Source organism: Ursus maritimus, unplaced genomic scaffold (assembly GCF_017311325.1).
Source record: "Ursus maritimus isolate PB19 unplaced genomic scaffold, ASM1731132v1 scaffold_21, whole genome shotgun sequence".
Classification (NCBI taxonomy): domain Eukaryota; kingdom Metazoa; phylum Chordata; class Mammalia; order Carnivora; family Ursidae; genus Ursus; species Ursus maritimus.
Window position 1 is genome coordinate 47228401 of NW_024424564.1, and position 22220 is coordinate 47250620.

Here is a 22220-nt window from a genome sequence, read left to right on the forward strand (position 1 = left end):
GGGGGGGGGGGAGAAGCCCGACAGGTGAGTTGCTGATGGCCGGGGATCCCCCCCAACGCCCCGAGACGCTCAGAAGGGGAAGAGCCGGGCCTAGGACCCGGGACCTCCAGGAGCCCTGTGGGCAGAATGTGGCAGGTGAGGCGCTTCTGACGACGGGGAGGGAGTGTCGGGGGCCTGAGCCTGTGCCTCCAGGGACCAGAAGCTGAGGTGGCCAGGGGAGCCCTCATGCCACCTCCTCCAAGCCTCCTGGGCCCCCACCCCATCCGGGGAGCTTCCTGACCCTGGTCACGGCTCCACCATCTGCCCCCTTACCCTGAGCGGAGGGAGCAGCGAACGCTCTGGCCCCTGCTCGCCTCCTGGGTTCGGCCTCTGCCCTCTTGGCTCCCTGTGGGGCTGGACATCCTCCCAGGCTGTCCCATAGGGCAGCCGATGGCCTCCTGTGGCTTTGGACATTTACTCATTTACTTAAGATTAAATACAGTTTTAACTCCAGTCGCCCACACTTCAAGTGCTCAGTAGCCACTTGTGGCTAACGGCTGCCATGACCAGCCGGAGTTGATAACAGAACATTTGCATCACTGCAGAAAGTCCTACTAGACTGTGCTGGGACCCGTGGCCCCATGTCGGTTCCTGTCCTGTCCCCAGACCTGTTGGGAACAGAAGGGGGTGAAGACACCAATGGTGGTGGTCAAGATGGAGGAGGGGGGAGCCCCAAGCTTCGGCCCCTGTGTAGGCATTGCTATTCCCAAGTCACAGCTAAGGGAGCAGGGCTCAGAGAGGGAAGTGACCTGCCCAAGGCCACACAGCTGTTGAGTCAATCCAAAGTCAGGTGTGTCTAAGCTTCAGCCCCCAGGTGCTGTCAGCATCCACGGTGTCAGGGTGTGGACACCCGGAGGCAGGAAGGCGGACACACCACTGCCTCGCCGTGACGCCTCCGAAGACTCATTTTCCCTCACCTGCAGCAACACGGGGATCAAAAGCCTACCTCACAGGACCCAAGGAGAGAGTGGGTGCTTGGTGAAAGCCGGTCACCCTCCCGCCTGTCTTCCCGCGTCTCCAGAGCGGGAGGAAGCTGGCGAGAGGCAGCATTTGCCTGTCAGCCCCTTCAGCTGTGTCTCAGTGGAGGCGGCCCGCACCCCGCCAGGGCGACAGGAGCCCCAGCTGGGCCCACGGAGGCCAGACCCTCCCTCCAGCCCTCCCCTCCCCTGGGGCCCCGGGAGAGAGAGGGTGCTGCCCGGGGCCCTGGCCGCTGGCGGGGCTGGGCCTGGGCCTGGGCTCCCGGTAACGTTTTGGCCCAGAATTATATAAGGCTGGAAGTTTCTATTTTCTGTTCTATTCTTCTTCCTGATCTAATTGTGCATCTGTGGCAATGTTTATACACTTCCCCGTTCAGGACAACTCGGTTGCCGCAGCAACCGGGCGCGCCAACGCTGTAATTTAGAAATCAACAGCCTGGTGCCTGCCTGCGCCTCTTCTCGGGAGAAACTCCCTCCCTCGGCCAGGCCTGGGGAGAGCGAGCCCTGCCCCCTACCTCCCCCGCGATCACCCCCCACCCTGGGTTCTTCTCCCTTCCCCGCCTTTGCTCCCCGGGTCCCGCAGTCCTGCGCCGAAGTCCTTCGTCCACCACACAACATGGGCAAGTCACTTGGCTGCTGGGAGCCTCAGTTTCTTCATCTGGAAAATAGGACCCGGGAGACCCATTGGTTTGAAGATCTAACAGACAATGTGCAAGACGGGCCCCTAAGAGGTCGTCACTTGAGCTGGGAGTCCCAGACCCTGTCTGCCACCTCCCCCAGAGGCCTAACAGCCAGGGCTCCAGGTGCGAGCCCTGAAGAAATTTGGGGCCAGGGGCACCTTCTAGCTTTTAGGGAGGTCTTCCTTCACTAACCATCCCCCTCTCTGCTCTGTCCCGCTGTCTTGAATGCCTCCAGCAGCACCGCAGAAGGAACCAGAGCCAGAAGGAACCAGAAATCACTGAGTTCGAGACGCTTACTTTGTGTCTGAGGCCCAGGAAGTGCAGACCTGGGATGGATCGGCTCAGGGTCCCAGAGTGAGGCAGGGCGGGCCAGCCCTGGGCCGGGGCTGCTCCTGCCCACTCCAGAGCTCCTGCCAGGTGACGGTGCTCCTGGAAGGAGGGGCCTCCTCCCTGGAGAGCTTGGGGTGCGGTTTGCTGCAGGAGAAGTCTCTTTCTGGGGCTCCCACACTCCAGGAGGGCCCAGGGCTGAGGGTAAGGGAGCTGGTCCCTGCCCACGCTAGGCTGCTGGTCCTCCCCCAGCAGCACAGCCCACTTGTCCCCGGTCCTGAATGCGAGTGGCAGGATCAGCCTGGCTGCAGGCTCCACGTTCGGCCCTGAGGCTCCGCATGTCCCCACCCGACACTCCCCCACCCCCAGCTTCAACCGTCACCCCTAGCCCCTGCCTTTCCATCACCCCATCCCCACCAGCCTCACATCTCGGCCCAGTGGGGGCACAGCTTGTCCTGCACCCCTGCTTCCCCTGTCCTGGTCACAGCAGTGTTCTCAACCCCTGCAATGTTCTAGGCCCTGTGCCCCTGGCTCTGCTCCGCCAGGCTCAGCCGTGCTCAGGAGTGTCCGCGCCTGGGCCGATGGGAAAGCCTCCCCCAGACCCATCACCCACCACCACGGAGGAGCCTGTGAGCCGCCTGTCCCCCTAGAGACCCCCCCGGTTGGTGAGGGCCCTGTCTGCAGGGACCCGTTCAAGTAAGCGCGCGCTCCTGTCACCACTCACTCCCTCGGCAAGAGCGAGAGGCTCACCTGCCAGCGCGTGGGCTGACCCGCACAACGCCCGGCCGGCACGTGAAAAGTACGGAGCTTGGCATCGTGCTTTCACGTGACAGCACTGGGAGACAGCCAGGATTTCTGTCCCTTGTTTGTCACACGGGGCTTCCCAGCGAAGGCCCAAGGGGAAAGTGCAGAAGAGAAGGGGCACAGATGGTCGAAGAGGGGCAAGAGGCCTTGACGACTGGGTATCAGCCCCTCTGAATATAGCTGTCCTATTGGAGAGAGCACAACCCCTGGATCGTGTCCACCAGCAAACCGTACTTTTTCGGAAGGCAGGGAGCTGGTCTTCATTCTCTTGCAACAAGTGTGCGAGGAAATGAACACACATGGAAGAACTCGGTTTCGGCACATTTCCTACGGCGGAGGCTCTGGAGGCCGGGCCCCCCTCACTGCCTTGCAGGGTGACCTTGGACAAGTCCTTTCCCTTCCGGGCCAGCTTCCTCAGCTGGTCACTACCCTTGATCATGAGTGCATCCCAAGACTCCTTTCAGGGTTAACATTCTTTCTTCAGGGAAATGAGGGATGGGAGATAACGGCTGCTTTTAAAAACTTAATGTCCTTTCTTGGCAAAGTGAAGGGTTGAGATGCTGTGCCAGTTACCAAACTTTTTTTTTTTCCTTTAATTTTATGGTGCTGACAATGTCCCAAATCTGGAGCCCCTAGGCCAGACTTCACTGAACAACTAGAGAAACTGAGGCCAAGAGCAGGGCTGTGGCGCAGGGAGGCAGCAGCTAGCCAAGGACATTCCGGCCTCAGGGAGATAGTGAAGGTGACCAGCAGGGCTGTCAACTCGCTGGCACCATCACTAGCCTGCTCCTTCCGGAGGAGGAGGGCCGGACACCCTGCCTGCCACGGGTCCAGAGGAGGCAGGAAAAAGACCCCACGCCTGTCATTAGGTTTTCCCTCTGATTTTATGACACCAAATGCCCCCTCCTTGCCCACAACTCCCTTTGGCAAAGAAAAGCTGATAAAGTGACAGCAGCCCCAGGGGGACTCTAGCAACCCCGGCCGACTGTGAGGACAGATCTCCCCGTGTGCACCCACCCCACGCATGGAAGAATCGCTGGTGGCTGCAGGGGCATGTCACCCCGGCCCCCAGCCCTCAGCAGCAGCCCTTCCCGGGACCGGGGCCAGCCAGGCTCTCTAGAGGGCAGGAGGTGGGGGCAGAAGGCCGCAGGCGGGGACACTTAGCCAGCCTGCAGGGCCTTGATGCATGTCACTGTTACTAGATGGGACAGTAGGTGAGGTGAAATGACTTGCCCGAGGTTACACTGCTCAGCCCTGGGGCCCAGCTGAACCTGTCGTCCTTCTTCTTCTTGGTGGCTGCTCTCAGGGAAGGAACCTTCTGGAAGTGTCAGCTCCCTGCCAGGCACCGCCTGGTCTGTCTCCCTGAACCGTCACTGCAGCCCTTTGTTTATTTAACAAGTATTTATTAAAGCACCAACCACAGCAACTAGCAGGGTTATTATTTCTCTTCCCAGCTGAACAATCACAGGCTGGAGGCTGGGGGAGTTGGGACGAGGATGGGGGTCGCACAGCAGAAGCGCCAAAGCTGGGATTCCCACTCAGGTCTGGCTGGCTCTGGGTTCCCGGCTCACCCCGGTCCCCAGCCTCCGGCATCGGGCTGCATTCGCCTTCCACAAAGCCCCGCTCGACGCGGATCCCTCGTGCTTCTCCGCAGCCCCCCCCAGGCCCAGCCCCAGCCCCTCTGGTCTCTGAATCTTCCCTGGCTGCCCCGCCAGCCACAGCCCTGCCTCCTCTGAGCCCCTCGGCTCTCACTGCCTATCCGCTCCACTCGGCTCCTTCTCAACTTTAGGAAAAGAACATGCTGGCTAAGCCCTCGTGGTTGGGCGGCGAGTCCTGGCTCTCAGTCTCGGCCCTGTCACCTCCTAGCGTGTCCCCTTTGGACCTCAGTTTCCTCATCTGCAAAGTGGACATCACGGAGACAGTACCTACCTCACCAAACCCCTGTGGAGGCGAGTGTGAGAACCACTAGGAACAGAAATGCGGGCCGAGGGCTCCACGGGGCTTTGCAGGTGGAATGCACGGAATATGCAGGGGACGCTGGTGGTGGTGGTGGTGAGGATGCTGATGGTGGTGATGATGGTGGTGGTGACACAGGACAGGGGACTGGGGGCCGGGAAACCCAGTGTCACGTCCTGGCTTCACTACAGCTCCAGCCAGGTGCTCCTTATCTCCATCTGCAAAATGCGGGACCATGTTTGCTCCCTGGCAGGAGCAGGAAGACGCAGTGAGACAAGGCGCGAGCACAGAGTCTGAAATAAGGCAGGGGAGCTGCTGGGTGCTCCTGAGTCCCAACAGCCCCATTCATCCCGGAACCCCTCTGGGGCTCGGACAGGGAGGCTGACTCTTCTTCTACCAGAGGAAGCAGGCACAGGGCAATAGAGGTGAGGCGAGGCGAGGCGAGGGGAGGGGAGGCCGCGCTGAGGGGCTAACTCAGTGCACCCAGATCGGGTTCTCGAGGGTGGGAAGATTTCCCTGAGGGATGTGGAAGGAATTGGCACCGTTGTCCCCTTTCCCAGCCCCCTGAGGAGCCCAGGGCCTGCCCCTCCCCCAGCTCTGATGGAAGCCTTTTAGGCCTGACCGGCCGGTTTGGGTGAGGCTTCGCTCAGCTCTGACACACAGGGCTTTGCACGGGGGTGAGAAAGGGCTCGAGGCCTGGCCGCCGAGCCGTGTTCCTCCAAGAGTAAAAGGGAGCTGGAGATGGATCTAGCCATGGGGGACATTGTGGCAGTGTGTCCCCTCCTGCCCGCAGCCCTCTGGAGGCCGCTGTGCTGCTCCTCAGAACCCGGGAGGTCTGACTGCCCCGTCTTCACAAGTCTCAAGAGCCCACAGCTTCCCCCTGCACTCGCTTCGACCCAAGTCCGAAGTGGATTCTCTACCACTTTCTGCCTGTGTGACCCTGGGCAAATTACTTAGCCTCTCTGGTCCCTGCACTCATCACCTCTGGGTGGGGCTAACAATAGTCCTTACCTCATAAAACTGTAAGGAGGACTAAATGGGAGCACACACATCACGTGTCCAGCGCTGCCTACGTGATCACTAAGGGGTACAGATCACTCCCGGGGCTGACCAGTCCTTCCTTATCCTCCTCCCCCTGAATTTGAGCTGCACGTCGCCAGAGCCCGCCCTGCACCCATCACAGGGCCCTGCCCGTTTGTTTTCCCACACGAGCCCAGGGAGCAGCTGAGCTAGGGCAGTGGCCACAATCTCCGTGGAGGGGGGGGGGCGGGTTGGGCCGGAAGTGGGAGCAGGCAGACCCCTTGACCTCTCCGGGCCTTAGCGTCTTCATTGGCCAAGGAACGTGGTAATGCCTACCTTGCAGGGTGGTCGGGAGGGCCAGCTGTGCATTGCCAACTGTCACAGAGTGGGGGCTCAATGAACGCCGTTTCTCCCTCCTACTTTCCGTACCCCGAAACCCCACCGCACACGGAGGCCCTGCCCCACCGGCCGCCAGTGTGACATTGCCAACTGCACGCGGAGCACTGAGCGCGCCTGCTCCGTGGCGGCCGTCTCCTGAGTGCTTTACGCTGATCAATTCCCGCCATGCCCGCCGTGACCCAGAGGAAGTTACCATTATCCTGACTTTAGAAGTAAGAAAACGAAGGCAGAGAGAGGTCCGGCAACTTGTCCAAGGTCACACAGCCCGTTAGTGGTGGAGCCAGGATTTGGACACAGGCGGTCGATGCCAGAGCACGTCCATTAAACACTTGACTCCGCTGGCCGGAGGACTCACGGTCACGTTCCACATTTCTTCCACTTAGGAAACACTGATCAAGCCCTACTACGTGCCAGGCTCTGTGAAGTCAGTCCTTCTGGGGAAGGAGAAGCTGGGTTCTAGGGCAAGTTGGAGCCAGGACCTGGTCCGTGATCATAGAGCTGGATGCACAGGAGACTCTGGGCTCCCAGAGGGGCTCTGAGTAGTGTGGGGTGAGCTGGCTCATTCTTCCAGCGCTGCACCCCAACTCCCAACTTTCCCGCCCAGCCACTCAGCCGGCAGGTGAACAGGCTTGGAAAGCAAGTTCCCCAGAATGTCCGGAGAGGCCTTCTGGTTACGGCCAAATAGCAGGAGCTGGGGGCCAAGGGTCACTGCTCCAACCTGCAGCTGTGCCCTTTCCTGCCCAGCCAGCGCCTGGCCCCGGCACTGACGGGAGCTTACCAGCCCCACAGGAGCGGCCTCGATTGGCCCGACAGTCCCACCCAACGGACTGTCCCCAAACACCTGTGCCCTTCTTCTATACAGGGATTGGAAGGTGAGAGTAGATCCCTGGAGGCTCCTCTTTTCCAGAACATTGGTGGTGGGATTCAATCCCCCACAGCCTCCCGGTGGCTTCTCAGGGCCTGGTCTGCTGCGCATTCTTCCTCCGAAGTTGCTCCAAGATTACTATTTATCGCACCCTTGCTGCGGGTCAGACCCAGGCCGTGGACTCACCCGGCTTATGGCTCAGCCGGGGAGAGACGCTGTACGCGTAGTAGCATCCGCACAGCTGGGCGGTCAGAAATCGTGGTAAGCTGCTTGAAGGAGAAGTTCGGCGTGATGTGTTTGGCGCGGGTCCCCTAAGGCCTCTTTGAGAAAGTGACATTGAACCTGAGCCCCGAGTAGTGACGGGGAGTCAAGTCGGTGTGGAGAATTGTGTGTCTGTGTGAAAGGTGGGGTGTAGAACATTCCAGAAGGGGTTTGGCGTTGTTGAGAACCTGCAGCAAGTCCACTTAGTGGGAGTGAAGTGAGCAAGAGGAGCGAGGGCAAACTTGCCCAGCTTGAGGCCCCAGAGGTAGGGGGTGGGGAGGATTACGGATTTCGCCCTCACGGTCACAGGAAACAGGTGGGCAGGCAGCTGGGTGTTGCCGGTTGGATCTTTTCAATTTTCATGTGAAATCTTTAAGATAAATAGGGATAAAGAATAATACAATAAAGTCTTGTGTATCCAGCACCAGGCTTAAGAAATAAAACCACCTTAGGGCGCCTGGGGGCTCAGTCGGTTAAGGCCGACCCCTGACATCAGCTCATTGATGTCAATGATGACGCTGACCTCAGGAGCGTGAGTTCAAGCCCCGTGCTGGGCTCCATGCTGGGCGTGGAGCCTACTTAAAAAAAGAAAAAAAAAACCCAACCCCCTCCTCGATGTGGCTCCCAGGGCCCCCTGCCCTGGTCTGGCCTCGGAGGCCTCCATTGTCTGGGCCTGGTGCACCCACGGGGTAAGAGGTGCTGGGGCCCCGCTCGGGGTGCCATGCACACAGGAGGCTTTTGGGTGGGCTCCTCCTGGGCCCAGACGGTGGCCTGTAGGGTGCGGTGGCGGGTTGCATGGGACTGTTGGGAAGAGGGGTACTGGGAACAGGTGCAACGGGATGCGGAAAGAAGACCCAATTTAAGGAGTGATGGTCTGCAGCGCGCCGTGGCCGTGGGGTGTGCGGGTGGAGAAGTCCGCAGCTCGTCAGGCCCCGAGGTCGAGGTCGGGGCGGAGCTGTTTGATGCTGACCCCTGTGGCGGTGTTGGGAGTTGTGGAAGCACATGCAGCTGCCTAGGGCAGGAATGTTGAGGGGAGCGGAGCGCCCCAGAGCCCCTGGGCACCCCCTGCACGGGGACGAGGACCCGGTACAGCAGAGGGAGCAGCAACCAGAGCCAGGAGAAGAGGAGTTTCAGCAGAGCTGCCCAGCAGGCCCCGACCTGCCCAGACCATGTGAGGCCGGCGGCCCCCAGCCCTTTCCCACTGGGATGCTGTCCCTCCCCAGCCACCAAGGGCGAAGTGAGGACATGGGCGCCAGAGAAGGCCAGTTGCTGGGGACGCGGTAGCTGCGGTGGGCCAGGGGACAGGAGCAGAGGTGGCCTCGGCACAGCCCACGTCCAGGGCACATGCCCCAGCAGGGGAAGGAGGCTGGCGTGGAGATCACCACCCCGACCTCGGCCTCTCAGCAAACAAGACCTCAGGAGCTGGGGCTGACGGTGCAGGAGAGGGTCCCCTGGGGCCGTGGGGCATGTGGGGGCTAACACCTGTCACCCGCACCGGCACAGGGTTCCCTGGATTCTCTGATGGGCCTCACAAGAGGTGTGGGAAGAAGGGAGGTGTGGGGAAGGCGAGTCTGAGCCAAGTCCCAGGCTTACTTCCTGCCTCGCCCTGTGTGGACCTGGGTGGCTTTGGAGAGCCACAGGACTGCCTATGACACTTGGGTGCGCTCCTGGGACCCCAGCCTGCAGAGGGTCACACAGGAGGGGAGCTGGGCCCCTTGTCTGCCCAGCCTGGCCTGGAAGCAGCCCGATGCCCATCCATGAATGGCACATCCCACAGCCGGCAAAAAAGGAAGAGGGAGCCCTGTAAGGAGCCACGTGGGTCCTCAAGATGTGTCTTTTAACAAAAAAAAAAAAAAAAGGCAACAGTGATGAACATTGAGTATAGTATCTACCATTTGTGGGAAAAAGGAGAGAACGAAATTTATAGACACACATATTTGCCTGTCTGGGCTTGTCTGTGGATGGAGCCCCAGGAAGCTGGTGACACTGGCTGCCTCCGGGGAGGGGAAGCAGGTGGCTGGGGATGGGTAGGAGGAAGAATTCTCACTGTATTCCTGTTTGTGTCTTTTTAATTTTAGAGCCATATGAATGTATTACCTACAGAAAAAAAGACACATAGAAGGCTTTAAAATTAGTGCATACATATGTGTATTTTCTGAGAAGGCTTAGAGCATTCATAAGGTCCTCAAAAGGGCCCGTGATCCCAGGAAGCCTGAGAATGCTGTACTTCTGTGCTGTGCGCCCATGAGAAAATGCCTTGACTTCTCTGAGTCACATCCGTAAGACGGGGAGGAAGAACACCCACTTCGTAGGCACGCTGTGAAGACGAAACGCGGCGCTGGACGGGAAGTTTGTAAACTGTAATGTGCAGAAAGCCCTTTTGGAAGGGGCTGACTTGGCGTCACCTCCCATTCTCTCCCCAGCCCCCTTGAGGGCTCCTCTCCAGGGCTCACAGGCTCCGAAGGGGGCCCTGGCTCCTCGCCCCTGCCTTCCTCCTCGAGTCCTCCCAGCCCGAAGGACCCCCCATCCGGACGGCCCCTCTCACCCTCCTACAGCTCCATATGCCCACGTCTCGCAGTGGCCAGGCTCGGCCTTGGCTTAAAATACCACGGACCCCGACCACCCCACTTGTCCTTGGAAGCAGCAACAGGCGGACGGGGCTCCTGGTCTCAGCGGCGTCTGCTAAGAGGCAACGCAAACCCGGCAATCCCCAGACAGCCTGAGGGCCCCTCCCCTTCACCCCTCCCCCTCTGTGACCTGGGCGCGGGGGGGCGCCCTTCCACCCTCCCGAAGCCAATCATCGTCATAATGGTACAACAACTGACACTGAGTGTCTACTGTGGGCCAAGCCCGGGCCACAACTTTGATCCTCACCCCGGAGGTGGCTAAGGTCCCTCTCATCCTCACCCGGGGCCAGAAGCTTCCCCAAGAAGGTGAACTGTGGGACTGGGGCCTGGACCCCGGCCCCCCACGCTGTCCACCCAGTCTGCAGCGTCCCCCCTGCTCCAGGCCACATCACGACCACACAACTGCACGGCCTCTTCCCCACCCCACCCCACCCCTCTCCGCTCAGGCCTTTCTCCCTGTTCCTTGAACATCTCAAGTTTAATCCTATCTCCGGTCTTGACAAGGCTGTTCCTTCTGGTTGAAATCTTCCAAGTCGCCACTGCTCACACCTTGCTACCGTTCAGCTCTGAGTCAGAGGCTGCCTCCTCCAAGAAGCCCCCGGGGTCCTCTCTGTCTGCGTCCTGACCCTCCCAGCACTTCTCTGATCCAAACGGATTTCCGTACAATCACCGTGAAGTGCGGGGATCTCAAATCTCTGCGTCAGCCCGGAGCCCCGGTCCCCGGCACACAGTGGACACTTCACAAACATCTGATGACAGACAAAGAAACAAGATCCGCGTGTCACCATTCCCGTGAGGGACCTAAGCAGGGGATGTGACAGAATGTGACCAAGGAGGAGCTATTTTTGTCACCGTAGTCAGGGAGAACCTCTCCGTGGCGGAGGTGGTCTCTGCGTGGAGGCCAGAAGGACAGCTTCCGCGGCACTGGCGTGAGTGCAGGACGGCGGGGGCCCGGGGCCTGTGCCTCCCCCTCCCGGAGAGCACCGGCTTCTCCGAAGGTGTCCCCTTCACTCCCAGGGGAGTGAGCAGGGGTCCCTGACTCACGCCAAAGGCTCTAGGCCCTTAAGAGAAGCTGCAGGACTGGAGGGAGAGGCCGGGAAGGCTGGGGCAGGCAGACAGGACTCAGAGGGGCCGGAGACAGGGGTAGGCACACTCAGCCCCCGCTCCCACCCCAACCTCCTGCTCAGCCTCAGACGTGAGCGACTGTCCCTGTGGGGATGCCTACGACACCAGGCAGAGGGCTACGTTCTTATCATTCTGGCCATCGGTCCAGCTGGCTCCTAAGGCCAGAGACTCTCAGACTCCATTCATTCATTCATTCATCCATCCATCCATCCATCCATCCATCCATCCATCCCTAAACCAAGCTGAGCTAGTGTGGCCTCCGCCCTCCCGCCTGGTGTGTCCGCACCACAGCGCAGCGCTTCCTCAGGGGTGTCCTACAAATCCCTGTGGAATGAATGAACGTTTACTGAGCACCTACCATGTGCTGGCGGAAGAGAACTGAGTAAGACACAACCTGCTTTGCTGAGCTGAGCTCCGCGTGTTAACAGGTGAGGACAGGAGGCGAAGGGTCTCCAAGGCCAGAGGGCTTCGAGACAGGTCCTCGGGAAGATGTGGGACAAGCAGGAAATGGGAAGGGGAAGCAGGGCTGGGCCTGGGCTGGGCAGAGAGTGGCCCTGAGCCCTGCGGCGGGGGTGGGGGTGGGGGTTGCTGACTGTGGGGCTTGACAGCCCCGAGCGAAATGGGCTGCTGGGCCAGGGAAGGGAGGTCTGAGGATAGGAGAGTGGCATCCTGGAATTCTCGCCACTTGTACTCTTAGGAACTGAGCATCCTGGAAAAGAGAGGGATCTGCACACCCCAGCCTCTGTCAGTGCTGCCTCCAGGATTTCTATACAGGGCGGTAGCTTTTAAACTTTCTGACCAAGACCCAGATTAAAAACAAACACGTTGTACGTTGCTACTCATTATACAACATATATATTTTAAAAACGGTAACAAGAGCATTGCAAAATAATACGCTCGCTACATATGAAGCACTTGACATTTTCTTTTTTATTTCATTAAAAAAATAAGTAGTGAGCTCACTAAATCAATTTCACAGCCACTCACGGATCAGGACCCGGACGTACTCGGAGGACCCCTGAGCTGCCGGGTGCTCTGGAGCCCTGAACTGGCTGACATGGGGGATCTAGGGTTTGTCTATTTTCTTTTCCAGTGTCCCCGGGTGGGCACAAGCCTCTAGGGCCTGTCTCGAAGCTGCGACTGCGCATGCTAGGACCATGGGCTTTTGGAGGGTACAACTGTGGGGACAGTTGTTGGAGGTCATGAGGGAATCCTTGGAACAGTCTGTTAGACTCTTAGGATCACGGGACCTCCATCCCGTGGCCCAGACAATAAGGACTCTGGGTTCTGGGTCTGATCCCTTTCTCTGGCCCTATATCAGAACCTGCTGCCATCCCCCTAACAGATGTCATTCAGAAGCTGCTTACACACCTCCCGTGACAGGGAGCTCACCCCCTCCCCGGGCAGCCCACTAGAGCGTGCGGAGTGAGGCTCTGCCGTGCTATCAGTGCAGCTGATAACTGTAACTCCGTCCCCTGACTGGCTGTCAGGCTGTTCTCCTATCTCCTGGCCTGTCACCCCAGGGACCCAGGCCGGCTCCAGCATGAGGCCATGCCCGCGCTCTGCCCCACCTGGCTCCTTCTCCTCCCTGTTGCCCAGTGTCTGGGGGATGGCTCTGAAACCCAGCCAGAGAGGCTCTTTCCAAGGTCAGGTGGCCCGAGGATCTGCAGCTGCTGGGCCTGGCGCGGGTGCTCAGCCAGCCCTGCCCCCACCCAAGCAGGTCTGGAGGGTTCGGCAGAGAGTGCAGGCGCTGACACCCAGTATAATGAGAGAAGCAGCGTCTGAAGGGGAGGCCAGTGAGCATGGGGGCTGGGGCCTGGCAATCAGCAGGAGTCGCCCCTGACTCGTCGGGCCACACGGCAGCTCCTGTCAATGATGGGTCGATGGGTCGTGTTACTCTCAAAGCTCACGGATCTTCCCAGCAGCCCACAGATGTAGGGGCACAAACCCATCCCGTAGGTCAGGGGATGGAGGCTCAGAGAGGTGAATACACTGCCCAAGGCCACACAGCCACTCAGGGGTGGAGCTGGACTTGAAGCCAGATCTGTTTCCCATCTGCGGGGCTCAACTGGGACTACGGAGGCCAGAGGAGAGAAGCCTTGGGGGAGCAGGGGGAAGCTAGTCGCCCCTCCTGGAGGGAATGGGCTGGTTCCCTCAGAGCAAAAGCCAAAGTCGGAGGCAGGTATCCATTAACAGAACCTTCCAGACACAGTGGGCTGCCCCAGGAGATGGTGAGCTCCCTACCAAGACGGGTGTAGGGGGCTCTGCTGCGCATGTGCCCGAGTGACTGAGCCCCTCGGCCCTCCCCCACCTTGCTGCCCACGACCAGGACACCTCGGGTTCTGTACCTGTCGTCTCCCCTATATGGTCCCATGGAGTTTCCAAATCGCTGGCCCCCATTCCAGCTGTCCCCTGGGCTGAGTGGAGCCTTAACTGTCACAGGACGGAGGGCTTGGACTTCTTCTCAGGCCTACAGTGGGGGTTTGGGATAGAGGTCAAGATTGGGAGGGGAGCTGCAGGGGAGGATAGGGGAGAAACGTCGCTGGGAGGGGGGTGGGGGGCCCAGAGGCCAGATGGTAAAACCAATTCTGCCACCACATTGAGGTTGGGCAAACTCCTTCTACAAGGCCTCCATCTCCCCTTCAGTAAAATGGGATCAGTCCCTCACAGTCATGTACCCTCTCCTCCCTGGCCTAGCTCAGGTCCCCTCTCATCCTGCAGCCCAGATAAAGCTGGGCTCTGACAGGAGACAGGGCAACAAAAGGGAAAAGCCAAGCACATCCCCCATGGCCACAGGTTGTCCCTGTTTCACAGAGGAGCTAAGAGAGGTTCCCAGGGGGGGACAGTGACCCAGTCAAGGTCACAAGGGGTACGTGGGGCAGGGGGAGCTGGGATTCAATCCCAGGCCTGCCTGACTTGGGCAGACTTCCTTGTTCAGCTGTGACGGGGGGCTGCTGCCCCTTCCCTCCCTCCAGTCTGGGGATTTCCCAGAGAGGGGCCTGAAGAGACCTAGCTCTTCCCTCCCACCTCTAAACAACCCCCCTCCCCCAAGATAGGGAGTGTGTGAGAGAGGGGACGGGTGTTGGCAGTCCTGGGGATGGGAGGCAGAGGAGTCAGGAGCCCTGGGCCAGTCCGGCCCCAATTCTGCCACCATTGCTGTGTGACCTTGGGTGATTCACTGTGGTCTCTGGGCTCAGTTGCTCCATGTTCCAGAAGTGTATGGGAGAAAAAGCAGATACAGGAGCAGATGGGGCCACCAGAAAATGCTGGGGAGAGTTTTCTCCATCTTCCCAGGCCCAGGGGTGCCGCTGCTCAACTGCACTCCCCATGTCCGGCTGCATGTCCCCTCTGCTGGGTCCACCTGAGCAGGCCTAGACCAACGCTCCCAGCTGATAGGGCCACAACCATGACCACACCTTCTCCCGACACCCCTCCAGCTGGGGCCCAAACACCAAGGAACACCTGTCTTGGCAGCCTCTCTCCTTGACCTGCCAATGCCCCTCACGGACACCTCGCCTCCCCCTGCGCACTGAGACCGGATATTCCGGCTGCTGGCACGAGAGCTGGTCAATCACTGGCCAGGTAGCCCCAGGGAGGAACGGGGGAACTGGCACAGGCCGAGAAAGGGGAGCCCCGGGCTGCAAGAGATGCACGTTTCCTCCAGCAAGCCAAAGGGACCGTCTCAGAATGGCCGGACCCGGGAGCATTCCAGCAGGACAATGGTGTATGGCTGTTTCTACCCTCCGGACCTTGGGCAGACTCGGGCTTCTAGCAGAGCCTCACTTTACTCAACTGAAAAGTGGGAGTGATGGCTCTCGCGGGGTGGCAAGGAGGATTCAGTAAAACCATGAATACAAAGCCTAGCCTAGAGCCTGGCACGCGGGGGCTTGTCCCCCTTCCTGCCACAGGACCCCCAAGAAAACCTCCCTGTCCGCACAGCCACCAAGCAACGGCACCACCTCCCCGAGCAGCCGGGCGTCTGAGTGTGCGTGTGAGGGACCGTGGGAGAGCGTTGTGTGAGTGTGTGCCAGAGCGCGAGAGAGCGTGCGAGCGTGTGCTGGGAGGACTGAGGCAGGGGGACACCAAAGGGGGGGGCAGCGCCACACCCCAGCGCTCCCCTCCCCTGTTTGCCCGCCGGCGTGTCCTAAAACAGAATAGTGGTCTTAGAATCAAGCAAAACCCACCAGCTCAAACGTCGTCCCAGCCACTTTCTATTTGTGTCCCGCCAGCCACTCCCCCTTGCTGGACCTCAGTGTCCCCTTCTGTAGATAGAGAGGACCGTGGATGTCCCAAGTCTTGCGGCTTCACCATAGGGACCAGAGAGTGGGTGGCAGGGGCAGAAGTGTCCCAGGCCTTTGAGAGCAGGGGGCCGAGACCCAGAGCCAGCTGGAGCGTGAGCCCACCCTGCCCCCCACGCTGCACCCCACCCACCACCCCGCGAGCCCCGTGTGCGCGCCTGCAGGAGCGCGCGCGTGTGTGACTCAAGGTCTATTCATAGCTGAGCTCCACCAGCTGCAGCGTCACAAGCAGAGGGGCCTCAGCCCGTATTATTATTTCAATTACCATCTGAATTAAAAGTTTGAGCAGCGATCAGCCCACGTAGAGAGGGGAAGAGGGAGCAGGAGAAAAATAAAGATGAAAAGGAGAAGAAGGGCTGCGCCCGGAGATTCCCCCCACACCCCAAGGAGGGCTGAGTCGCCCGGGAGGCTTAAAGGTTATGCCAACCTCCAGGATTCCTGCCTGCCCCTTGCCCGGGGCCCAGGGTCCTTGAGGGGATGGGAGGAGCACTTTGAGATAACAGACCTCCGGCAGCTACACTGTGGAACTAGACCGTTCCTTCCAGAGTCTCTCTCACACAGCAAGCTCAGGGAGGGTGTCGAACTGACCTAAGGTCGCCCTGGGAGCCACACCCAAGGCTGCTGGCGCCAAGCTCCTCCTCTCTTGCCAGGCAGGTTCCACCCACAGGTTTCCATGACCTCACAGGGTGTACGACACTGACATCTGTGGGTGGCGCTGGGGCAGGACCCGGGAGGACAGAGGTAGACCTGCGGTCCCTGCTGGTTTCTCTCTCTGCGCCCTTCTCTGCATTCCTGAGGCCAGCCCCCCTACCCACAGCCCTAGCCTAGAGCCAGCACTCTCTCAGCCCTCTGCCAAACCACCAAGCAGTCAGCACCTCTGATCCCAGACCTCAAACCGTCGTCGGCCCAAAGGACCCTCCTGACCCACCAGCGCAGGGAACAGACACCCTGGCCCAAATCTGACTGTCTGGGTGCCTTTGAGCAGGTCATTCTTTGTCCCTGTGCCTTAGTCTTCCCCTTCGGAAAGTGAGTTCTTCCTTGGGTGCCCGTCTATATCCATGGCTTCAGAATGGAGCCCCCAGAGGATCCTTGAGGGGGTGTCATGCTGTGGGGGCGACACATCATCTTCTGCCAAACCCCAGCCCAGGGGAGGGACTTTTTCCATTCTTTTCTCAAGGAAGTCCCAGGGACAGCCCCCAAGAATCAGACTGGCCGGGACTCAAATCCAGACTCATCCATTTCCCTGCTGTGTGACCTTGGGCAAATCACATAGACTCTCTGAGCCATGGCTCCCCCATCTGTAACACAGGGTCACCAAATCGACATTGCAGGGTTGTTGGGAGGATCATAAGAGAAAGCATTTGCAAAAAGCTCCTACCCCAATGCCTGGCGTAAGAATGTGAGGTTCCTTGCTGGAAACCGGGGAAGCGACTGGTGCTGCTCCCCAGCCTCTCCTGGGATATGAAAGACTCCTGGGATTTTGGAGGTGGGGGTGTCATTCACCCTCACCCAAAAGCAGGACTCACTGGGACGGGATTCTTGGCAGGTACTCATCCAGTTTTGCTAAATAGCTCTGGGAATAAGGAGCTCACTATTTCACAAAACAGCCACAGAGGCTCCCCATCTTTCTCTACCTCCAGCTCTGAGAATCTTCTAGAAGGGGCCATGATCTTCTAGCTTAACCCCAAATCTAGCCTGTCCCTGCCTGGGACTGCTTGGAACTCGCTTTAAAATGAGCCCAAAAGGGAGCTCTTCGAGTTTACTGAACGAGGGATGGGATTAATGCTCACGGACGGTGGAGACGAGGGGAGCCAGGGAGCAGGAAGGGAGAACAGAGGAGGCCAAAGTGAGAACTGGGCCCTCCAAGCTCCTGGGTCCTGCCCGGTCTTGCCAGAGCGTTCCACAGGGTGTGTATCTGCCTACCTGCCCACCTACTTCCAGGCAGGCCTGGGAGCCAGAGCCCTGGGTTCGGGCCCCAGCTCTACTTCCTCTACCCCCAAACCACTACTGTGACCGTGCGGTGGGGGCCTACTTCTCTCTTTGGGCCTCGGTTTCCACTTTTATAAAACGAGGACATCAGCCCAGGGAGTTAAGCTCCAGGCCTTCTGTCGTATTGAGCTGCTATCCCACTGCCCCCTCACCTCCCGCCCAGCACGCAGGGAGCCACTGGGCCCTGAGGGTCTGCTGGCTCAGGGCCAGAGACCCTGTCTCTTCCCCTGTCTCTCACCTTCACGTCCACTATCTCTTTCACACCTCGTGCCTTTGAGGGTTCTCTCGTCCCCATTTGACAGGTGTGGAGATGGAGCCATAAGGCGGCGGTCAGCCACAGAGCCGTTCGAAATGCCGGCCTCCTCCTCTGTGCCCAGGAGAGCAGCAGGGCTCAGGGGCATCTTTTTCTCAGGACACTCACCAAGATCTCGAGTGGCCAACTGTCCTCCACACAGAGGTAGACCTGCACAGGGCATGGGGCGGGAGGACCTGCCCAAGGTCACCCGGCGAGGCAACGACAGATCGTCCTGAACTTGGGCTCCCTGCCGCCCCGGTGCCACCTAGCCAGGGGACAGCAACACGGTCTGACCTGCCCTGGCCCTGGGGTCTTTCCAAGATCGGAGCCCTTGTCCTGCCTCGAGGCCCTGCCTGGCTGCTTCCGGAAGCCCCCACCCCCTGGGACTGAGGCGGCAAGAGTGAGCAGGAAGACAGGAATGAAAGTTGAAGGTTGGCCGCTTGCCCCCCGGCCCTCCGTCCCTCCCTCTCCTCGTGCAGGGGGAGCGGCGGTGATGTAATGCATGTAATGCACTCGGCTTTGGTCCCGGTGCCAATCTCAGAAGAGAGACGACAGATTGCGTGAGCCAAATTTGGCATCCTAGGGGGGAGAGGCATGAAAAGTGGAGATGTGGAGGAGAGGAGCGAGGAGCCTGGGGAGGTGCAGGAGAAGCCCCCCTGCCCGGCAGACCCCGGAGTCACCTCCTCTCCTTCCACCCTGGCCCCCCGTCCGCCCCAGCCCACCTGGCCTCAGGGTCCCCTCCTCACTCTGAGAGACCAGCCTGGTTCCTCCCTGGACCCTCCAGCCCCAGGACTGCCAGTCCTGCCCCCCCAACACACCGCTCCAGCTCCGTTTCCCACCGCCACTAGTCTCCTGGTTACCATGTTGCTGGTTGTCATGTCGCTTACATGTCCTCGTGACTCAGTGGTCCCTGCAGAGGGGCCCCCTCCTCCTCACACCCCCCTCAGCTCTCGCCCCCGCCTCCCCCAGATCCACATTAAGAACCAACCCGCCCTGTAAGCCTACACTGTTCCTCCTCCCCTTCCCTCTTATCCTAAGCTAAGAAATCTTTCCACAGCATCTCCTAGACCTACTTCATTCTGTGTTCTGCAAATGTCTAAGAACCTACTATGCTCCAGGCTTTTGCAAGCTGCTTTCAGAGACCTGACATCGTCTGTAAATCACTCAGCAACCCAATGAAGTCAGTACCAACATCCCCATTCTCCAGTTAAGACACTGAGGCCCAGAGAGGTCAAGCCAGCTGCCCAAGGTCACCCAGCAGATACTCAAGGCCAGCTCCGTCTGTTCCCAGTCACCCCAGAGGCTCTCCCCGCCCCGGGAGAAGAGCTTCCTTTTGAAGGGTAACCAAAGGTTCCTGAGGAATAGCTTCGAAGCCCCAGGTCCCCCTCTAATTTCTGGACAATCCCCTTTTTGGTCAATCCTCTATTTGAGGCCATATCCTCTCTCCCCATTAGCTGTTCACCTTCTCAAAGGTAAAATGAGTCCTTACTGTCGTCTGCCCAGCACTCTCCCCAACCTGTGAACAGCTCTCAGTTCATCTGAGCCCTTGGAGGTCAGTGGGGCAGAGAGCTGTGTCCTCATTCCACAGATACGGAAGCTGAGGGTCACTTGCTCAGGGTGCTGGTCCCTCAGCTAGTGAGCTGATTCCAGGAGCCTGCATGTAGGGTATGTGAAGCCCACTTCCCAGTGTGGAAAACCCCAGAAGGAGCCCTCCTCCCTGTGGAGAACAGTCGAATGTTCTAGGCTCAGCCCTCCAGGCTCCAACTTGGATACGGGTCAGCTCAATGGCCAATAGCCTTTGTTGGGTCTGCAACCCAGATCTTATCCCACCACATTCCTCTGGCTTCTGTTCCTCTCATCCCAGGCCAAGGCAGGGCTACAGTGTGGCTCTCAGGCCCCCAAAAGTCCTCCCCGTAAGCTCCCCAAACTCCGGACACACACACACACACACACACACACACACGGGTCTGGCTCCTCTCTGGGTCTTGCACCCGTGGCCCTGGGACCTCCGTCCCTCAGCTCCCCGTTCCCTCAACCACTTGCTCAGCACCCTACTGGTCTCAAGGACCTGACTTGCCAACTTCGCCAGCCTGCCCTGCCTCTAGTCCCTCCACCACACTCCCACCTACCATCTCCCGGCATCCTCTCCCCATTTTAGAGCCTAGGCCCTGAAGGCAGAAGTGTGATGTTGATGCTGGTGGGGAGGCAGGGAAGTTTCCCTGCTCAGGGGCTCATTCAGACCTCTCTTTCCTTGGGGCTCTCCTGTAGGGAGAGAAGAGCAGTCTTCGCCTCTCTCCACAGCCTCCATCTCTACGGCTCTGAAATGTGAACTACCTCCTTGACTGGACCCCTGTCCCCCCACCTTGGGGTCACCTGGCCTAAAGTAGATGCTCAAAGCATGAGAAGTGGGATGTTGTTTTCTGTCGGATCAGAGGGCCATTTGCAAACAGGTTGCAGCCGGGGAAGTGGAAAGGGGACCCCCCCCCACCCTTCGCCACGAGGCAGGAGTCACCTGCCTCGAAGCTCCTCAGAAGCGGCTGACAACTGGGGGTGGGTGGAGGCAGGGAAAGGTCGTGGCCGGGGCAGGAGGTCAAGGCCTCTTCTACCCACCCCTCTCCGCCTTTCTGGCCACAACCCAGACCTTCACGCTCCCGAAAGATCGACGGACAAAGCGACAGAGCCACAGAGCTTGCCAGCTCCCGGGACGGCGCGGAACGCGCGCCTGGCATCCGAGACCCGCAGGGATAAGGCGCTGAGCGGACGGGGCCAACGGCTCCCATCCGCCCCCTCGACGGGACACACAGACACGCACGCGGCCGGACAGACAGACGGACAGCGCCGGCGGTGGGCGTGAGCCCGGCTTACCGCGGGGCGGAGGGTCCGACGAAGGTCCAGGAGGCGGCGAGCCGGCTCTACATCCCACGGCGCGGTCGGGCGGGCGGCGTCCCGGACGGGGAGAGGGGAGTCCCGGCGCCCCCTCCCCGCGAACTCGGCGGGCCGGCGCCGCCCCCCTCCCCGGCTGCCTGTGGGTCTGTCCGTCGGTCTCCGGGTCTCCGCGCCTCGGGGCCGTCCCGCGCCGCTCCCCGCGGGCCGCCCAACTTTCAGCGCTGCCCCGCGCCGCGCCCCCGGCGCCGCCTGGGCGTCAGCATCGTCGGGCCGGCCCCGGCTCAGAGCGCGGGGGTCCGGGGGCCCATGGCTCTCGACCGCCCGCGCTCGCGCCCCCCGCCCCCGCCGCAGCCGCCCGCCCTCCGCCGCCCCCCGCTGTTCTCGCGCTGTCACTCCGAGCTGTCCCCCGCCCTGCGCTCCGCTCCCTGCCCCGCGGCGCTCGCCTCCGGCCCCGGCCCCGAGAACCCCGCGGCTGGCCGGCCCGGGATCCGCCGCCTCCCACCCCGGCTGCCCCCCTGGGTCTCTGTCCCTCTGTCCCTCTGCCGGTCTCCTCGGTCCCCGTGCCGGTGTCTCCGTCTCTCCCTGCGGGGTCTCTGTCTTCTCCCGGCCGCCCTCCCAGTGTCTCCCCTGCCTCCCTCCGCCTCTGCCCTGTCTCTCTCCCCTGCGCGTCTCTATCTGTCCTCCTCCCGGTCTCCGTCTGTCCTTCTCTGTCTGTCTCTCTCTCCCTCCCACTCTCGGTGCGGCCCCCGCTGTCTCGGACCCAGGCCCGCGCCTCCGCCGCGTCCCCGGCTCGCCCGGGAGCCCGAGCTCCCGCCGCCCGCGGCGCGCCGAGAACTCCCAACTCGCGGCACGCCGCCCCGCTTTGCGAGACTTTCGCCCCTCCTCACACGTGACCCGCGCCCCAGTGCGGAGGCCGCGCGCCCCCCCCCCCGGGCCCCCGGGCCCCGGGCGGCCCGCCGGGCCCGGGCCGGCCCGGCCCCTTCCCCGCGGCCCAGCGGGTCTTCAAAGCCCCTTCGGTCGGCCGGCCGCGTGGGGCAGGGCCGGGGGCTGGGGGCTGCTGGGCCCCGCTCCTGCCCCGGATCCTGCCCGGGTTTTCCTCCTCCCTCCAGGAGCGCTCCTCCCAGAACCCATTCCGAGGATCCGCTCCGGGTTTTCTAGCCCCCAGGGGCAGGTCGGTTGGGTTCCTCTGGGCCGGGAAGGGGGTAAGTGGGAGAGGGTCTGTCCTGGGTTCGGAGGCTCCCGGCCACTTTGCTCAGCGATCCCCTTCCCCTCCTGAAGTACCGGCACTTAAGGACCCTACGCACTGTGCTCCGGCAGACCGAGGTGGCATGGCTGGAGGGACCATCACAGTCACCTAGACAGCAACCCTCATCTTATAGACTGGGAGACTGAGTGCCAAAGAGGGTCATGAGCTTGTCCAAGGTCACCCAGAGGTGGCAGAGCCGGACCAAACCCCAGTCTCTTATTCTCTGTGTCCCTATTACTCCAAACTGTCTTTACAAGGAAGGATCCCGGTCTGAGTGTGCCCCAGGTCTGGGCCCCACATTCTGGGCTATGGGTAGCAGTCCCCAGCACCTCACAGTCCTTCTCTAGGGTGGAGGAGGAGAGAGCACCTATTGTTAGACAGCAGAAGAACTTCCCTGGGAGCTTGGCCATCTGTGGCTAGTCTCAG

General features: G+C 60.6%; 1 protein-coding gene across 1 annotated transcript in view; it reads right to left on the bottom strand.

The window, feature by feature from the left end:
• Positions 1-6703, bottom strand: part of LOC103676529 (potassium inwardly rectifying channel subfamily J member 4) — a 9378-nt gene extending 2675 nt beyond the window's left edge. Inside the window, exons 1-2 of the mRNA XM_040637535.1 lie at positions 6140-6703; positions 4757-5001 (exon numbers count right to left, since the gene is read on the bottom strand). The gene's annotated coding sequence lies outside the window, so the exon portion shown is untranslated. The remainder of the gene's footprint in view (positions 1-4756; positions 5002-6139) is intronic.
• Positions 6704-22220: the final 15517 nt, after the last annotated feature.